Source organism: Melozone crissalis, unplaced genomic scaffold (assembly GCF_028551555.1).
Source record: "Melozone crissalis strain CALT ecotype California unplaced genomic scaffold, PUWL_Pcris_2 ptg000006l_1, whole genome shotgun sequence".
Lineage (NCBI taxonomy): Eukaryota > Metazoa > Chordata > Aves > Passeriformes > Passerellidae > Melozone > Melozone crissalis.
In genome coordinates this window covers 55,362,699-55,383,432 of record NW_026535784.1, presented here as the reverse complement: position 1 = coordinate 55,383,432, position 20,734 = coordinate 55,362,699, and positions in this window count along the sequence as shown.

Genomic DNA, 20,734 nt, shown 5'->3' with positions numbered 1-20,734 from the left:
CTCTCAAGAGCAGTGGGAGGCACAAGGGTTGGTGTGGCCTGTGCCAGCCCAGGGTCTGGCTCTGGGGGTCCAGGGGCCCTGCACACAGGTGTGTGCCTGGACACTGCCCTGGCTGCACTTGGCCCCTCCTGGGGAGCCACAGAGCTCTGCTAACACCGTGGCAGAGGTTTCATTGGAAGCTGTGCAAGAGATACAGCCTTGGGGTGAACAATTGCTGTGGAAAACCAAGACCAGTACACTCGAGTAAAGTGCTACTGAGTCAGCATCAATCCAAGTTAAAATCTTATTGACTACTTCAGTAAGGAAATGAAAACTATGATTTATATAACTTATTGGCTCTTTATGAGTAAATAAAAGATGAAATTTTAAAAGAAAACACAATGGTAAATGCATCAAATTCTTTTTTTTCTTTTTGGTAATAAAGAGAATGTGTCTACTTTGTCCTCATTTAATTCTCTTGTCCTAACTTAACTGCATACATTTTAATATGTGTAAGAGCATCTACAATCAGTCTATGCTGATAGATGAACGTCATAACAATCCACCACATACTGTTTACAAAGCAAAAGGCATGTGAGTGCTGCTTTGGCCTTACCTCTAGGGCCCTGGCTTCTCTGGCAGCCAGACCTGGACTCTGGTCCAGATGGCAATCTGCAATGAAGTTTTTGTTGCCATCCTCTGCGGTGTTATGCTTAGGAAATTCTTCCTTTTGGATGCAACTTCAAAATGTTTAAAATCACAAGAAAGGGAGGAAGAGATAATGAGGTGGGGGGTAGGGAGTTCAGGAGACAGACAAACTGGTTTGAAACAGGTTGTAAAAAAGCCTGTTCTAAATGCCTTTCCCAATTAGAAAACCTGTTCTGTGCATTATTTTATTGCACCATCCTAGTGGTCTGTCTTCCTGCTCATAGGAGACATGTCTGGTGATAACTGTATTACTGTCAAAGGGAGGTATTCACTTGTCTGCATTCTTGGCTGTGTCATGCAAAGCAGATTTATTCTTAGTTCTTTGGAGTCTTTTCTTGTCCTTTTGTGACTGGGCTATCATGAACACAGGGGCCTTTTTCACACTCTGTACAGCGTTCAGATCCCTTGCACAGGGTCTCTGTCAAAGCAAGCAGCTGCTGTCAGCAGGAAGGGAAATCCATCACAGATTTCTCCTTTGCTTGGTGTGTGTGCTCACATACCGAGAAACAGAAGGAGGTGCTGAGCTGCAGAGAGCACCAGGAGAGAAGAGCAGGAGCAAGTAAGTGATGAGGGTGTGCCCAACAGCACAGCTGGGGCCTAAACAGCATCTCCAGACCAGGCAGTGCAGTCCCTTCACATCCACCCTTTCCATGATGGGTTTCCAGGAGCTGAACAGCTGTTCAGACTGTGCTGCTCAGTCTGAACACAGGAGGGCTTTGTCATTTCTTTAAGACAGGTGCTACACAGTTTTCTGGACCAGTTGTTTGCAAAAAAGGGATTTCAGGAAAGCAAAAGCAGCCTGACCTGTGTTACTGGCTTCTGCCAGCTGCTGGTCTCCTGCAAGCTCAAAAACTTCCAAACCCTCTTTATTTGTGTGAAGTTTTTCCTAGAATTTATTTTTGACAAAGGGCTCAGCAGTGCATACAAGCCTAAGAGATAGTTCTTTTTGTGAATACTTTACTAGAAAGATTGTCTCCCCTTCTTTAAACCATAGGAATGAGAAGAAGGTTGAATGGGGAGAGACTGGAGACTAATTGAGGGGGAAACTGGTTGCCAGCCAATCAGCCCTGGCCTGTGTGGCACTGGGTGAGACAGGTGTGGGGGTCTGTAGAACACAGCTATCCACAACAGCCCTTGGGACAGCTGTCAGTGCCATGAGTGGTGGTTGAGGGGGATTTAATGCTGGCAAACACCTCCTGGGTAGGTGAGGGGCCCCTGTACTCCTGCAGTGTCATTTGCCATTGTCCCTTTGCAGGGTTCCTCCCTTAGCCCCTAAGAGAGCTGGAGGAATCAGGACCTTTCCTGCTGTTCCTCATGAGAGCCCAAGTGTTCAGCAAGCAGCACCTCCTTTAAATAGCATGCTGATTGGGTTACCCCAGCTTTGTGCATTTATGTGCAGATGGACAGCAGCAGAAGGACAGCTGCCACCAAACAAGACCAGAGCCCCTGTGAGGGGCCAGGTTTGCACTTTGCTTCTAAAGCCAAGCTCTGCTGTGAATAGATTGCTCATTAGCTGCCTGCCCCTCTCAGCTGCTCCTGAAGATTGGCTACCATGCCACTGGGTCCATTTGTACCTCACACCTGCGTGGCATTGCTGGAACACACAGCATGGAACAGCCTCAGTGTGTCCCTTTGCAGAAATGGCTGTGGGGAAGTAGTTCCTACAGCTCCAGTCTCTGTGATCACCTGGTATGCTGAGCCAGCTAAAATGACTTCTGAAAACCCACAGGGCCTCTCTGTGGAGGCAGGTGGTGAATCTGTCACTAGACATATAGTTGTGGTACTTCCAAGCTGCTTTTTGCAAATTTTATAACTCTGCTGTGCAGGCTCTGGATTTTACTGTACATATCCAGCTCCTTTTCTCCATGAAGCAGGTGCTAGAACATGACATTTATTTGAAATGACATTTCAGAAACAAGAACTGGGTCTGAACAAGCTTGTGATCATGTCTTATCACTTCTATAAGAAACCAATAACCTCATGACACTGTTCTTGATAAAGGACATCCTACTGGGAGCAGATGGTGATGCAATGGCTTTGCAATGGCATCAGCTGAGGCCGATGTGAAGGTCAGGCCAAGGCTGAAAATACCATTGGTGCAGTGTTGTGCCTTGAGGCTCCAAGTGTCACTGCTGGGCAAGGAGGGGCAGTCAGGGGTCATTACCACTGCTGGCAGGCAGCACTGTTGTAGCAGACCCCAGGGCAGCCAGCCCTCCTGCCTGCAGGGAAATGCTGCAATCAGCAGTGCCAATCAAGAAGGGATGTGGCTCTTCAGGCTGCTGCCTCTACGGGAAGGTCCTTGAGAAAAAACGTGCTCTGGGGTCAGTGTTACAGAGTGGCCTCACAGCAACCCTGGGACAGCAGTGACAGATGAGCTCAGCACCAAAGGAAATGAATGAGCCCTGCTTACAGTGAGACCTGCTCACAGTGAGACCTGAGGCATAGCACAGTGGGACCCCAGCCGTGTCAGCAGGTGCAGCCCCTGCAGCCAGATCCTATCTCTCTACGTGACAGACAGACAGACAGACAGACAGACAGATGTGCTTCCCAGTGGCCAGGGCTGGCACTGAGCACACAGCTCACAGCAGCAGCCCCACACTGCAGGAACGAGCCATTGCTGACTCCCCTCTTTCTGTGCCTTCATTTACACAAGGGCAGGACAGCCTGGCTTTTGTGTGAGTCCCTGGCTGTGCCTCGAAATGTCCCGATGAAAATGAGCAGAGCAGCACGGGTATGGGCCTGGCTCTGCACTCCCTGCAACTCAGGGGTGCTTGAGGGCATCCAAGACAGCACAAGAGGACTACACAGAGTGAGAAGGCTCTCATCTGAGTTCCACCACCAAAGAGGAACTCCCAGAGCTTCCCTGACAGTTCGTCAGGTGCAGCAGGGCTATAGGCAAGGCAGGAAATTCTGAACACCCTGTCTTACAGCAGGGAGCCATGTGATGATCCTGAGGGAGGCAAGTTCAGCATCCACATCAGGAAACCAGATTGTTCTTGGGCTTCTTGGCTCTGCACTGGAGCCATGCTGGGGCCAAAGACAGAGCTGGTGCTGGTGCCTTTCTCAATCATGCTGACCCCAGATTTCCTAAACTGAGACCAGGCCAGCAGGTTTGCCCCAGGTTGCATTCTCCTCCCAGTGGCTCGGGGACATGAGTGCAGCTAGGAGGCAGAAAGCTGCCAAGGTAATTATTTAGCTCCTGTTTATCTCCTGGCATGGCTCTGTATCCATCACCATCTGCCACTGACCCTGGGAACGGTTTGCTACCAGGGGTCCTAACTTGCCAAGCTCGAGTGTGGCCACCAGGTGTCAGGCTTTACTCACGGATGGATCAAACTCAGGCGGCTGCAGGCTGGAATGAAAGCCTTGGGATGCAGAGGTTACATGAATGGAATGGTTTCCAAGCGAACTAGATGGCTGCTTTTGGTTTTAAACAGAGCTGTCAGCAAACAGCTATAACACAGCTTACTCTCTTTCTATCTAATCCTGGTAATCCTCATCCTAAAATAGTTCTAGCAGCTGGCTCAGTGTCAGGACATAAGTTTATTTAAAACAAAGGAAAACCATTTTCCGAGGTGGCTAAAGCAAAGAAGACCTATTAGGATGCCTGGTGATGAGCAAAAGGGCAAAGGGCTTGTGTGGCCTCTCACAGCCACAAATGAGCACAGGAATATGAGGGGTTACCAAGGGTCTGACTTACTGGATCTGCTTGTGGTAGGAGACAGTTTAGGCCCAAAGCAGCAAGTGAAGATGGCAGGCAGGGCATACCAAGGTGACAGCAGCAAGATGCTCCCATGGAGGTTACTTCTTCCCTGCTCCCTCCCACTGAGCTGCCCTGGAGGGGGCACAAGACCAGGGGCTGCTGCAGCAGAGGCAGGGACAGAGCAGGCTCTAAGTTGCCCTTACTTTTAAGGGCAACTGCTCCTTTCTCACTAGAAATGAATGAGGTTGTATCAGCCTGCCAGATGTACAGGCATATGCCAAAGGTAGAGTGGAAACATGCCAGGCTCACTCATCGCTCCAGGAAATCCGCTTGGATAAGAACAAACTTTCTCTGTTGTTTTCTTTAAAACCTCTCAGACACCTACACTCCCCTTGTCATCAACTGCCTGCAGCTGATGTTATCTCACACGCTATGTGCTCCACTGGGAACCATGGGGGCAATTGTGAGGCAAGTGATGCAAGGCTTCTGCTCTGAGCACCCTCAGCTGCAGGCACCCCATTGCTCCCTGCTCATGCTGGCAGCACCCAGCAAGATGCTCCCCTTCCTGTGAGAGGGAAACAGGCAGCCACAGGGACTGCCACTTGCCCTCCTTTATCGTGTGCTCTGCAGTGTCTGGCCTTAGTGCAGCTCTGTCAGGCGCCCTTTAGCTGAAGCTGAGTACTGGTTGTGCACTCTGAGGCTGGTTGCATCATCCCTACAATCCTGAGCTGGCCACCCAAAGTCGAGTGCCCCTGCCCAGCACACAGAGCCTGTGAAGGCCTGAGCTGGGCCCATGCTCAGGGTGAAGTGCTCTGATGTCACTACTGTGGGACTTGAGACAATTTCCCGGCAATGTTTCATGTACACTTGAGTCACTCTGCCCTTTGCTCCAGAAATCTCCTGCTTTGACCTCAACAGAGGGCAGAGAAGAACAAGGGAGAAATTTCACCCCATTTCTGCTTTTACCCTTGCATTGCAGCTTTTACAATGGGGCGGCTAAGCAGAAGTTTTCTTCAACCTTCAACTCCTGTTTGAATGTTCCTGGTGGTGCTCCCAGCTCCGCATCAGAGGAGCAGACTTCTGATTCAGCAGATAACATGACTGTCATATTCCCTCTTCCCTTGTGCTTGGGAATGCAACAGGACATTAGCCAAAATATTTGCTTCTCAGGTACACACTGTTTAACCTGTCTACAAATACTTGTTACTTGCAGATTTTTCTTTTGGCTTTATTTCCCTGAAGAATGTCCCAAATGAAGTGTCAGGATAACAGGATGGATGATGTAGCACATTTGTCCACTTCTGAGAAGATGACAGAATAAGAGCAGCTGTTTCCCAAAGCCCCTCCTAATGTGCAGTCCCCTCTGCCAGACTCCTCAGGAAAGAAAGAAAGCCGTGAAAATCCCCATTTCAGATGGCTTCTCTCTCAAAAATGTGACAGACCAAGAGACCAAGGGGCAAAGAAAACTCAAGAGGAATGCACGGCTCTGCATGGCTTGCTGGCAGCTGAACGGAGAAAACTTGGAAGCTGTGCTTCCATGTTGCTCCCTTTCTTTCTATTTGGTTTCCCTTTCTATATTCTCAAGGTAATTTTTGGCAAAACAAAACTGAGCAAACCTCTGGCCTCACAGCAGGCAGAGGAAGGCATAGACAGACTCAGCTGCCAGGACAGATCCTGCCAGTTGCAGAGGCAGGCCTCACTCCCCCGGTCATACAATTAGAAATGAGTTAAACATGCAGCAGGTGTTAATGGGAGGCACAAACCAGCTGGCAAACCGCAGGCCTTGGAAAAGGTACAAACCAAACGCAGACAGGAAATCCCCCACCCAGCCAGGACCTGGAAGCTGTCTACACCTGAAGGAAAAGCAACTGGACGATTTACTTTAGATTGATTATGTGCAAATGACTGGATGTGAATTACGTTCATTCCTAGTTCCACAGTGGCATTATCAAATGAATGAAGAACCAGCCCTTGCTATCTCCTGCCACCGGTTTCCTCTGAGGAGTAGGCTCTCTGCAGACCTGCTCCTGACCCCCTGAGTCACTGCAGCATGACGCAAGCGTCAAAGAGGAGCCCTGCTGCCATCCAGCCTCTCTCTATAGCTGGGTCACAGTCTGACACAGGGCACTCTGGACTGGCTGAGCAATGTGCTAAGGGAATTAAGTCCATGAGCTGCAAGGAAGGTTAAATTTATTGCTAGAACCAGAGTGGGATGCATCAAGGACTGCTGCTTACATAAAACATGTTTGCTCCCACCTTTACTATTCCTCCACAGAGATCCAAGATTTCACTTCTTTCCCTGTGGAAAGATTACAGGGCAACACCTAGAGGTGGGTATTTTATAGATAAGGCAAATATGGACAAGGCTCACAAGGAGGAAGCTGGCTGGGACAACAGGCCCATGCTTTTCTCCCTGGCATGCCATTTCACTAGGCCTGAATCTCTGCTCGAGCAGCACAGCTTTTCTGAACCCCACTCATCACTTTGACTAGTCAATTTTTGATTTTCCTATTCCCGCCCTTCTCCTGCCCCAGCATGTCCCCATTAGGTCACACTGGCTCCAGCCAACTCCACACACATTTATCTTGCAGAAACAATCCATCACTTCCATTTTGTGGTTTATTGACCTTCTCCCATCTAGCACATGGCTCCATTAGGGTTTGTTGTGCTACGTGACCTCCGTGTCCTCATGGAGACACTGCCATGGCTCCCAGCTCCAGAGCAGCACCAGCTCCCTCAGCTAGGCCCTCCAATACAGCAGGGAAGGACCTTGTCACCCCACTGGCCAGCAACTCCTTGGATCCACAGGGATGCTTTTGTTGGGAAATGGGAACTCATTTTAACTGTCTGCTGGCAAAGGCAGACTGTGCTGGGTGAACTGTGGAGTTCTTTGACTGGTGCTAGAGATGGGACACTAAACTGGTCAGAGGGACACCCAGCATACACATTTCCACATGGCATTATTTCAGCTCAGAAACCATTCACTGTCAATGAAGGGAAAAGGATAACCCAAGGCCTTCGAGGGAGGCTCTGGCAGTGACAAGCTGTGCTCCTGAAAGAGCTATGAGTTTGTTATCTAATTCTTAGTGTACCAAGGGAGCATATTTACATTGCAAAGTGTTCCTCAATTAGTAAGTATTTTTAAAGCTTTCCAAATAAACTTCAAAGCAGGAGCACTTCCTTTTGGTAGGGAAGGGCTGGCTACGAGTGGGAGCTCTGAATGTCACCATCTAATCACTTCCTTCCTGACATCAGGACTCTCCCCACAGGTGGGCTTCTCTTCCCTTTGTTTCCTACCAGAAAAGCCTCAAGAAATACAAGAAGGCTGTGGGCAGGGGCTCAGAGTGGGCTGCCTATCACCTCTCTCCCACTCAGTATGACTCCTTCCAGAAGCAGGACCACTACAAGCTGCATGAGGCTTGGCAGCCTGAAAAAGCTGTGCTGCTTCCCAGGGCACAGCAGCAACCACAGACAAGGAAAATCAGGCCTTAGGGAGGACACCCAGGGGCTCCTGACCTGCTGTCCCTGTACCCACCACATTGCCCAGGGTCAGGCTCAGATTGCAGGGCACATCCTGGTTTAACTGGACACACAGTGCAATTCAGAAACATGTGTCTTTTGGAAATATGATTGACCCTCTGAAACTGACGTACCATGAAGTTGAACTTAAGAAAAGCAACAATGCACTGCAGATATTTGGGCAATTTCCTCTTGGCACATAATTGCTTGTTTTCTGAACCCCAGTATTCCTTCCAGTCCTTCACAAGGGGACAGGTGACTTAAACTATTTATAGATGCTTAGATCCTTTCTGCAATCAAGGTGGATCAACCAGATGTGACAGAATTCCTGGTGCTGCCATCTTGAGCCATGCCTTGTGTGACCTACTCCTCCTAGGTGCCGTGGGCACACATTATCAGCTCCATCTATTGCAGACATCTCAGAGGTCCCTCCCTAGCACAGAGGATGCTTGGGAAATGCAGGATACCAGGCATGCTTGGGAAATGCAGGATAGCTGTCATTGGCTGTTGAGGAGGAGGTGAGGGAAGTCCACTTCGGCAGTACTTTTCCACTTGCATTCCCACCCAGGAGATGGTAACCAGGCTGATGGGACAGAGGTCAGATGTAACTTGGAATGCCTCAGTAGTTCAGTGATGCTAACACTGAGTTATGCTCAGGTATGAGAGCTCTCAGGTGTTTCTTCCTTCCAGAAAGCACCTCCCATTATCTAGGGAATGATTTGTATCAATAGTCACTTGAGACTCTTTTCAATCAGCAGTACTTTGTAGCTTTTTCCATGGCTGGGTAGGAGCAAAACTCCAGAGCGTCAATTTCCAATAGAAGAGGAATCCTAAAGAGCATGAACTTGTTGTCTCAATGCAATTGCTTTGTTGCCATACCATGAGTGTTTCAATTTGACAATGGTGACAATACCTTTTTTGTCAAAAGGAAGCAATGATGTATTGCGTATGGGATGGTAATAAACATAACTGTGCAAGCAAATTTCAACACAAAGAAATCAATGAAAATTACAGGTATCCTTTGGAGTTATGATAAGGGTAAGGGAGCAGTCCCTCTGTAAAGGAAAACTGAAGGCAAGAAAGAGGGAGAATGCTCTGCACAGGAGTGCGGTTGGGAAGCCAAAAGGCTGGCTGATGAGCAGATGCACCCAGCCTGGGCACCACTGGTTCTCAGGGCTGAGGATGTCAAGGATGTCTGGAGGCCTGGGACAAACTGCAGGCTTTTTGGACTGTGACCTACTGGAACAAGCCAGTCAGATTTTGATCCATTGCAAAAGAAACCTGGAAAAGTCTCCTCTTGTTTAAATTTGTATCACTACTGCAACAGCAAAGGTTAACTTGGAACTTCCCACACTGATCTTCAGCTCCTGAAATCTTAGCCTTTCAAAGTCAGCATTCCTATCTGACCCCCTTCTGTGGTACTATTATAAAGAACTTAGAGTTACATATACAAGGAAATCACTCCATCCCTGCCTAAGAAATTGTGACATATAAGCAAAAGAGCCTCCAAGCAGAGCATCTGAGTCAAACTTCACTAAGTGGCTGTTCCTCAAAAATTCCATTTCTCATAAATATTTTCTCCTCGCATTTCCTGTGTGCTACTTGTTACGTTAATTGTTTAAGTCAAATCACCGTGTGGCAATTGCTAAGATAGGGAAGCTGACTGTAACTGCCGCAGGAGCAAGAGGAACTCCGTGCATGAGAAGGACAAGTAAGTGAAAATGGAAATCACTGATCTGGCAAAGTGCAAACTGGTAAAGCAATAAAAAGTCCTGTCCAACTGGCAATAGCTCACTAGGTTCAACTGGCCTTTAAATATGGATGAGAGACCTGCTCTAGGAAGAGTTTTTTAAGGACCAGAGGGCACAGGTTTGGGCTGATGTGGCTGTCCATGACTCAGGACCTCTGAGGTCATTCCTGCTACTGGCATGAAAAGAAAGAAAGGGTAGAAAGCTCACGTAGGACCAAGGCAGCTTCTCATTTAAAATGAGTGGGATGTCACCCACCGGACTGGAGGAAGGCAGTGGCATCCCAGTTGCCCCTGCATGCCTGCAAGCAAGTTCAGGGGAGACACCATCTTTAAAGTCCCTCCTTTCCCTCTTGTCCCCAGGAGGTTAAGGGCTTTTTCTCTTGTCATGCCTGCTCCCAGTGATTTCCCTTCTCCCTTTTCCATGAAGCAGCATTTTGTCCTCAGCAGCCTGCACAGGCAGCATCAAAGGAACCTAGGGCAAGCTGTGGCCTGTCCCTGGAATGCCATACACAGGCAGAGGGAGCAGAGGGAGCAGAGGGAGCAGAGGGAGCAGCGGGAGGCACACAGGACTGACCTGGCTGCTGGAGGCAGGGAACTGCAGAAGATTTAATGCACCTGTTTTATTGAAGGCAAGTTTACAGCAAGGATCAGATCCTGCCTTACTCTGCTAAAACCGTAAAGTGGAGTGGCTTTTCTGGAACAGCTCCCCAATGGGCTTGTCCAAACAGCAGCCAGGGAACATCAAAGGTAGAAGCGATCATCCACAGATAAGCACCCCAACTGTCTGATCCTGAGCTACCCCCAGGCACAGCTCAGCATCTTGTCTGCCTGCGACGAGCTCTCCCCTACAGCCTGTCCTCGTACCAGAGCCTCTTCCCATGGTGACTGCTTTATACACATGGCAGAGAGCTAACTGACTGCCAGGCAGCAAGTTCTGACCTTCAAAGAAAAGAAATCCCTGAGTGTGGAGCCGTTTGAGGAGAGAAGGATGGGAACACAGGATTAGGTCAGTGCTCGAGCAAGGGAGCCCTCGCTGCAGTGACCCAGCCGTGGTGGGAAGTGTGTTTGCATCAAGCATCGCTCAGTAATTATAGCAACAGATGCCTCGAGATCAAAGTGCTTCTGCGAATGATGTGGCGAAGCAAATCGATGGAAATCTGAGCTTTGTTATCTTTGGATCTGTATGTAATGCTGACTTTCTGTCCAGCTTTACCCTGCCCCGGGATAGCATCTCTGCTCTGGTGTGGCGGCCCCGGCCCAGGCAGAGCTCCCTGCAGCGCCCGGCTCCACGCAGGCTCCTGCCTCCTGCCGGCAGGGACGGCAGCAGGCAGGGTGGCCCTGGGGACAGCCTTTGGGGCCTGGTCCCCATAGCGGCTCTCAGTGCAGAAGGGCAGTTTGCTGTCACGGTGAGTCAACAGAGCCAGGTGCCCGGCTGCTTTGTGCTGACATGCTGAGGTGCTGCTGCTGCCGCTTCTAGGGGCTGCCCCTCCCTTTATGAGCACCCAGCAGGCAGCTGCTCCTCCGCTGGATGCAGCCCAAGTGCTCCAGAGACGGCTTCTGATTCAACTGCTCCGGGCCTTGCCCACCCATAAAGACAGATCCTAGAGAGGGCTGGACAGGAAGGCCTCTTCCTTCAGGGTGACATGGCCCATGGAAACCAGGGCTGACCAGCACATGGAAAGGGGACCATTTGCCAGCCCCTCTGAGTATATCTCATGAGCACCCTTCACCTAGATTGCATCTGTCTCATCTGCTTTCTGTCACATAGGCTCCTATCTGCTTCTATCATGTGCTTATCATGAATTTTGGAAAGAGGTAATGACTTTGCTAAGTTGCTAAGCTCCAGCTGTTGCTACACCAAGTGTTCTCTTGGTGCCATGGATCGGTGAGTGCTCCATGGGTTCCACACGCTGGTCTCCTGTGTGGTTGCACACTGGCTCCAGACATCTGTCCTGCATGGTTCCTGGCTAAAGGTGTTTGAGCCACAAGGCGCACAGTGTGGAGAGAAGGCCAGGGTGGCTCTGGGTTAGGTGAAGAGAACAAATCCTGACTTACAAAGTGTTCCTCAGGTGTCTCTGACACGGCCTTGATCTCTCTGGGTGATCTCTGTTGCTTTAATTTGCTGTTTTAATTCCACAGGCAGTGCCTCCTGCACAGTTATCACGTGGCAAGGAGGCCCACATTGGATAAAGTTCCAAGCTGCCTCCTGGGACTAGGCACCAAGGCCATCTAAACATGGGATTTCCCAAATCACATCAATCATCTGGGTTTTTCCTGGCTTATGCTGAGAGGCTGTGCTGCTCCTACCTGCTTATTTCCCAACAGAGAAGACAGGCTTAATTATTGGGTTGCAAAGTTCCCAAGGGTCTTATGAATATTGAATTGGAAAAGTGATGTATCATGACATATTAGACCGTGATAAATTGTTATCCAAAAATTTGTTGTAATCCAGGGGAAGTCTGCCCCCCAAACCAGCTACCCAAAGTACATTGTTTTGGTTGCTGTCATCAAAGTCTACAAGATGAATAGGCAATTCATTATCATTTTGAGTAGTGCTTTGAAAGTTATCATTTGAGCTTCTTAAAAGGTTAATCTTCTGTGCCTGGGATCCCCACGAGGAACAATTAGAGTATCCTGTGGTGAAACACCAGATCATTATTAATGAAACTTGTGCTGCCCTGGAGTTTTAATTGACTCAAGTGTTTAAACACATGCCTGACTTACAACATGTGGGCATTCTCATTCCTGACACAGGAGCTACCAATGGTTTTCACACAATGTCAAGAAATGTTAACTGTTAAAACCATGTTTGACCATTTATTAACCTTAGTTCCTCACATGTCCTATCCAAAATTCCTCAACAGGGAGAGCTGAGCATTTAACGTGCCCGTGGGACAAAGCAGGGCTTTGAATAAATTTTTCTTTCCAGTAGGACTTAAAGGAAGAAATGTGTGGATTCTGTCAGGGCAATAAGTACCCAGAATTTTTGGGTTTCTCTGAGCCACGTTCAGCTGGGGTCTGTAATATCAAGAACTATTTTTGCCAAAATTTTCAAGATGGGAGCTGAGCTTTGACATTTTCACATGAAACTAAAATATCAGGATGTTTGGCAGTGCTCACAGCAGTGATAAGGTGTATGAGGGCTTCCATCTTTTGCTCACATGCACAAGGCAAAGGGAGGTTTGCTCATTATTTACAGGAAGTCAGGGTTTGACATCAATCTGTTCCCTCATCATGCCCTTGCAATTCTTCTTTCTCACTGCAAGGTGTCAGATGGAGACAGAGAGGTTTGAGGACCAGGCCTGGTGTGCTACCTGTGTGTATGCCCAGGACCCAGCTGCATCTCAGCTCCTGCATGGAGATTCCCAACCACTCCCTCACTCCTGGCTGGACCTCCTGGGCTGTGTGTTGGAGCAGATGCAAACTTCTTGCACAGAAAGGCACAGACCTGGCTGGATTTGGATTTAGTGGGAGAAGGACTACAGGGAGCAAAGCACTGGATGCTGCCAATGGCTCTCAGTGAGGAGCACTTAATGCAAGTCCCATCTGTGTCCCTGTTCAATGTCATGATCTAGGAATGTAGCTACTGCTCAGGCAGTTGCCAGCTGGCCACAGCCACTGCAGGTGTGTATTTCTTTATTTGTTTATATATGTAAATCGAGTCCAAAGTCTCAAATGATTAAGTCATGCAATGCAAGGCATGTGACAGAGTGGTTAATAGTGAGGGGTAGACAAGGATGACAGGAGGAAAGCATTGCAAAGTGGCAGTTGTGAGGTAAATCATACTGGAATTGGGTAACCTGGTTTTAGGGGAGAGGTTGGAAAGGAAGGGCGTAGCACAGGGAGAGCTCTTTTTTTTTCCCCCTCTGGGAAGGGCGCTAATCCTCAGACTTGGGCCCTGATTTTTATTTTGCATCTGCTACTGCAGGGCTGATGTGTGCCCACTAACCTCAGTGAAGAGGGGCCTGACTGACAGCAAGAGAAGCCTGAAGTTTTTGGGGCTTGCTAAAGATTTTGGGACATGCTCACAACACACGCAGCAGCTCTCCCTCTCTCTCCTTCTCCTGGCCTCTCTGTGGCACATGAGAAAGGGCAGAGGGGTGAATGAAATGGGATTGTCTGCAGATGGGAGACTGTCTGCTGGACCCATGCTGGATCTCCCAAGGAAGTCCTAACCTGAGTGGAAAATGCCCACTTGAGCAGCAGCTGCATGAGAACCTGTAATTACCTCTGCCAGCACGTGTCTCTGCAGCTGTGTGCACAAACAAATACCTTGTCCCTGTGTTGCTCCTTCCTCACAAAACACTCCTTGGTCCTGCTCTTTCAGAAAAGAACAAAACATTGGTCTGATCCTTGTGGGGGGGGAGTGGGGACCTCTTCAGGGACTTTCAGGAGAGCTGTACCCTGACTCACAACCAGCCCTGTGGCAGACATCACATGCTGTTGCTCCCTAGCAGTCTGCTGATGTTATCACTGTTGCTTTGAGGATATTTATTTCCCAAATAATTGCCAAAAAAAAAGGCATTTCATGTCCTTTGTGTTCTCAGTACCAAGCATCTTACAGACAATTAGCTCATGATCTGCCAAACAAAGGGGACAAGGGACCATCATGAAAGACAGCAGCTAGAAAATCAGATCTGGAGAGGAGAGCAGGACTGTTCAGGGGAATCATTACTCTTATACTCAAAATTCTAAATAAGAACAACATTTACTGAGCTTTCAGGCTCACAATCCCAGGGGACAAGGAAAAGCTTATTTTACATTAATATATATGTACATTGCAGGTTCTTGTTGGTGGCTACTGTCACTCAGAGACTGTTTATGGCACGGCCTCATGCAAAGTACCACAACAGCCAGAAACTGTTTCACCTTCACCAACTGTTGGCTTGGTAGAAATTAATGATTTTCATTTTTTGCTATGAGTCTTTTTTCATTTCTGAAGTATGAGTTTAATACAAAAACAGAATGAAGAACTGGAATACAATTTCTGATAAGCATGAGTGTCAAATTTTACAGGCTGCTGTGGCCTGTACAGTTTTGCTTTATTTGTTTGGGTTTTTTTCCTGAAGGGATTTTCAAACTCTTAAGCTCAAATTTTCTGAAGTTCTGAGGTTTATTATGAGTCCATAATAAACCAGCAAGGTGATGTGAAATATGTTAAGGACCAAACTTGTGTCCAAATCCAGTCAAACAGAGAGTAAGAGGTGTGCAGGCACTCAGCAGGGATGCACACTGACAATCTGATGTGATCCTTCAGCCAGGGAAGCTGGGGCAGGAAACTAAGTGCTGGAAACTGGAGTGTGATAAATTAATTAACTGGATTACATAAGGTGTTAGTTTGCCATGCCAGTGCCTGGACTTGATGCACTGAATTATTTTCCAGTCCTGTATTCCTACACAAAAATACTGATTAAGTCCTCTATGAAAAGTGCTCCCTGATCTCCCCGGATGTTACATGGATGTGGCACAGAGGGGAACAATCAAACTGTCTGCATGCAAAGTTTGCTCATTAGATATTTACACTAACATCACAATTTACAGGACTGCTGTCTGTAGATGCTGACCTGCATTTTGAGGTTGGATTGAAGGCATTCACTCCAATAACCCATATTAGCGTGGCCATTTCCTTGCTAGATACCCTTGGCAAGTCTGCCCTAGAAAAGGAGCCAGTCCAGATCTAGAAAGATGCCAAGAGGGTTGAGCAATGCGCCCCTGGACTGCTGTGCCCTGTCATCAGGAGGGCATATATGATTCCATGCAATCACCAAGGCCTAACACCCTTGTGGCCCTTTGGACTGACAGAGGCCTTTTCCAGAGCTATTAGACAGAGGGCAAAAGTATTTTTTCCAACTGGGGCTGTTTGTTTTTCCACTGTGAACTCCTCCAGCTCCCTGGTGTCAAAACACCTGGCAGGGCTGCCGTGTGGTGCTGCTTGTTTGTCCTGTTACTCCCAAGCTGTGGCGGGTGGGAATTTGGCTGGCCTGGGGACGCGAGCCACATCAAACACGGGGATGGTGTGACTGCTCATTCCCTGCTGGCACTCAGGCAGCTCAGGGCTCTGGGGGAGATCATCCTCCCAGGAGATGTCTCTGCACCAATGGGAATGGTGGGAAGGATGTCCATAAATGATATGGGGTTGATGTGGGGAGCACAGTGATTCTGGATAACAGCACCGGGGCAGGAGACATCCCAGCCCATGGTACTGGCTACACATGGGGTCCTACAAGTCAGCTGTGAGCCTGAGGGAAGAAATACGAAGTAACCTTACAGGACTGAAGTGCTACATCCACATCTGCATCATCAGGTTTGGTTGCCCTCTTCTCAGAAGGCCCACAAACTCAGCCAGGTCAGCTGCAGCCCTCACTACTGTATGGCCTCACATAGAGAAGCATCTGCAAATCCAGTTCTGTCCCTAGAAAAACATGAGCGGAGCAGTGGTACAGACCATAGTTCAGGGTGGAGACTCTTCTCCCCAAACCAGCTGCAATTGTTTGTTGTGTAATGGTGCCAATGAAGTTTTGTAACTCCCTCACACACTGGGAGGATTCATTTGATCAAAAGAGCAATTTCACTTTTGGGCATCTACCATCCATCAGAAATTCCAGGCCAGAGCTTTAAAGAGCAACTAATAACTTAGGATCTTGTGACTGCTAAACATTTCAACTGAGGCACCTCACCAGGCATGCAGAGCCCTCCTCTCCAAACCTCTTCCCTCAGAAGAGGCACCAAAACTGTGTGTCACCCCAAAAGCCCCTGCTGAGGCTGTGGAGTTAACAGTTGTTCAAGATGAGGTACAAAAGGTCCTCCTGAACCAAAATGTCAGCTCTAACCCCCAGATGAAGATCCCTGCCCAGATCCCTTCAGGGATGCACCTTCCCTCAGCTGTGGGACCAGATACAAGCTTTAGGTGCAGCGGTGCCACAGGCACGAGGGGCAGAGCCTAGGAACGCTCAAGGGCTCTGGCAGAGGCTACAGGTCCTGGCAGTGCTGACAGACTTATGGCAACACCAAAGCACAGCCACTCTCAGCTTCGTGCCAGGCTCTGAAGCTCACACAGGGTTGAGCAGCGAGGGTCTGATGGAAGCTGGTTCTGTTTTGGACATGCTTTGGACAAGATTAGGCTTTCTTTGTGGGATCCTGCAGATGGTCCCTGCAGGGCACACCTAACTAAGCAGCTCCAAGAACCTTCCATCCAGCGAGACTGACCCTGTTTGGGAAGTGTGATTCCAGTGAAGCTTGACAACTTTTTTACAGTTTAAGTCTTTAGGTAAGCTCTGAAAACAGCATCCTACCTCCCCAGAACCCATCTTGAACTCTGCCCTACACCAATCCCTAGCAAAATGGTACCTGCATCTGTTCTACTAAGGCATACAATCAAACAGTGACTCACTGTCACAATCCTTATTCATGCATTTATTGCCCAGATAACTCTCCATTAAGCTAATGAGTCATTCCTTTACGCCCACCAAATACATAGTTTGAATGCTGCTGATTTCTGCTCTTCACAAATCGGAAGGACAAGAAGAACAGACAAGAGCCTTGATCCAGAACATCTGCCTCTAGTGGCAAGCTCCAGGAATTCAAGGGTTTCCATGTATGTCCGCAGGAGCAAGCAAGGCTCCAGTACCTTCTCCAGACAAGCACTGGAGAGCTGATGCTGCTTGGTGAAGTACCTCACACCAATCTACTTCTAGAGCCTTTGCAGCTGGCAAGTCTCTACTTCTAAAGGCTTTGCAGGCCTTGGGTGCAGAGGACTTGATGGCCATGTTTGAAGCAGCTTTGCTGAGATGAGCAGGCAGCTTTATTCCAGGCATCACTATATTTTACCTGGAGCAGGAGATAAAATATTTAGCATAGCATTAACTGCATGGATGCACAATCCATGCAAACTTTTCCAAGGTATTGGACTAAGGACTTCCAGGTGTTGCTAGTTGGATAACATTTTGAGTCATTTATCTTTTTACATGCCTGGTGTGGTCCATAACAGAAAGCTGTAGCTAAATGCTCTCTTTAATTCTTTCAGCAGTGCTTTGCAGCTGAGATGAGCTGCCTGAGCCTTGTAAATAAAACAGGTGACCAGAAAAGTTCCACTGGCTTTGCCTCTGGTTGGTGCAGCCAGCACTGGCCAGGTGTGTGAGAGCAGCCCTTGGTTTCACACTGACCCTCCCCCTGCCACAGCAGGGGTGCCCTCAGACAGGGCACTGACAGCTGCTCATGGCAACTGCCAACCGGTTCAGCTTCTTGGGGCTTATCACCCTGTTTGCATAAACACTGGGATCAGAGCAAGAATGAAGGAAGCATGGGCTGAGCTTTAGAAAGGCTTTATCCTACAGTTTTCTTATCTGCTTTACTGTCTGTCTGTCCCCTCCATGCCTGTTTAAAGGACTTGCTCCTCAGGAACTCATGAGCTCAGGTTTCCTCTGGATTGGTGTCTAGAGCTGGAGCCTGCAGGCTCTCTGAGGTGAGCTTGCAGTTCCATCCAATGTGACTCCCTCTCTGGTCAGTTCAGCTTTGAATCCAAGGAGACTGTTCTGCAAGGGAGCAGGGAGTAAACCAGTCCATATGCACTCATGAGGAAGCAGTTTTCGTGGCTCCTCTCTGCCTCTGGAACTCCAGACTCCTCACTGGACTGCTGGAGCTTTTGCAAATATTCCATGGTTCTTTTTCTAAACAACTAGGCACATATTTAAATGCTGATCTCTTTTTGCTAGACACTGCTGCTAATTCCCTGAACTTGCAGAGGATCCCATGACTATCACCTCTGCTAAGCAAAAAAGCTCTCCCATCTGTTCAAAAGGGGAAGGATGTAACATTGACCAATATTGAGAAATGTGTTCTCCTGGTTTCAGAGGCAGTTATTGGAATGTGCTTGGTATTCAAATGATAACTTACACCTGTAGCAACTTGCTGAGTGATGCCTTGAATCACACTGTGATAAAGGGATGTGTTTGAAGTTTTTGAAGGCAGTACCTCACTATCAGTCCCTTTCAGTGCTGTCACTCAGAGCTCTGCAGCCTTGCCTGTGTCAGCAGGTAGTCACACTAAACTTCCCATTCATCTGAATCTAAAACTCATCTGGGCATACTCAATCATTGATTAAAAATGGGCACTGGAGAGAACAAGGAAAACAATCTTTTTCTGAACACGTTATGTTAACACAAAGAGCATTGGGGTGTGTTCCCCCATGAATGTGAGCTGCAGACCAAGACCCTTCCAGGCACCCCATGAGCCCAGCGCTGGCCATGTCACCCAGATTTTGGGGTGTTGGCTTCTCTCATTTCCAGGCTCTCTCCTACAGAAATGGGGTTTAATTGCTGCTGCCACCAAGCCTGACAGGGGAGCACTAACACACTCACTGGCTGTGAGCAGGCCTGTGACTGCACATCAAAGCTGATCCCACCTCAGAGCATCAGCCAGGAGCACATTCCAGAGCAACAGGAGCCCTGCAAAAGGCAGCCAGAGAACTCTGTGGCCTCCAAACCTCCCCACCCACTGCCGACTTCCATTAATTAATTCACTCTGCAGCTTTGTTCCCTTATCATCATCCTCACAGCAGCAGCACGAGAAATTGTACTTGCAACAGATGCCTAAATCAGATGATCCCAGGTCTTTGCAACTTGAATCAAGGGTGGGAAACTCGCAGCTTTGTGGTGATCTCCAATTCATTCATTATACAATCGGATCTTAATTGCTTTAAGAATGTGATTCTAGTAAATCTGGCCTCTAGTGCCACTCCTATTAGTCTTCTGTTGCTAAATCTCTGCTGCTAAACACAGTCAGTCCATCCCTTGAAGTCTTTTTTTTTATTTCAGTGGGCTCTGAAGTACTGAATTACCTGTAGAAATTAACACCATGTTCACCCACCCTATATTTACCCACTGAATGGACAGGCACCAAACCCAATTTAGTTGTTCCCAGCAGCAGCAGTTTTCAATAGTTCCTGGGGGAGTCCTATGCTATGAACAGGTATAGAGAAACACCCTTGGGTTGCTTTTGAAGGTGATTCTTCATTAAAAGAAAACACTGCATTGAGTAAACTCATCCCAAAATCCTGCTATCCAAACACAGTAAGTCTAAATAAAAATACAGTCAAAGAGATTGATGCCACTTGTGAAAACTTCAGATCCAAGGGACCCTGACTGAGATCTTTCCCTCCAGCAGTGTGCCAGTTGGGAAACCTCAGAGGCACAGCCAGGTGTCCCCAGAGCCAGCTCTGGGGACTCAGTAGGTGGCAGTCTTCACCTTGGCTTTGCAGAGATCTGTCACCCTGAGAAAGGTGCTGGGGGATCGCTGGGCACAGAGCACACTGACCTCCTGGACAACTGAGAGGTGGGCTGGCTGCAACTGACAGCCCAGGAGGTACTGCCTGTCTGACTCCAGTGTGCTCCAAAGGATCTCTGTGCACAATCAATGCAATTAAAAAGACAAAATGAATGGGTTTGGCAATTTGGAAGAGATTTGGATCAGCAGAATCACTGCTCATTCATAGGGTAAGCAAGAGGGAGCAGTGCAGTCTTTAGCCTTTCCCTATTTTTAGGGGGCAAATTTGGTACAGGGATGAAAATGGAACCCATGAGAGTTGTGTTTTGGGACAGAGACAGGTTGGGCAAAAAACAGAACCCAGCAGAGTTTTATGTGGATATAACTCACAAGCCCACAAAGAGGGAAACACCTTCACCATGCAAGTCAACATTCACTCTCAGAGGAAGGTGGAAGGAGAAACTAGGGGAGTGGGATCTGACCACAGAAGAGGTGAGACAGGCTCCTGACTGTGAAGGAAATTGCTGATTTCAGCCTGCCTCCTCTTAGAGGCAAGAACAGGGACCAGCCCCAAGGGAACAGTTTGGTGGGGACCAGCATCCGCCACCTGAGTAGGGTAGGGCTGAGTGAGGGGGCGGAAGCCTCTTGACGTGGTACAGCTGGAATGGCCCAGCTGATCCTAGCCTTGGCCTTTGCATCCCTGCAAACCCAAGGTGTTCCTAAGCACTGTTGTTTTGAGCTGTGATACTGGACTGCTTTCCCAGAGCTCTTAGAGTTTCAGGCACTGTCAAGCTGAAAATGAGAGGAGGAGCCCC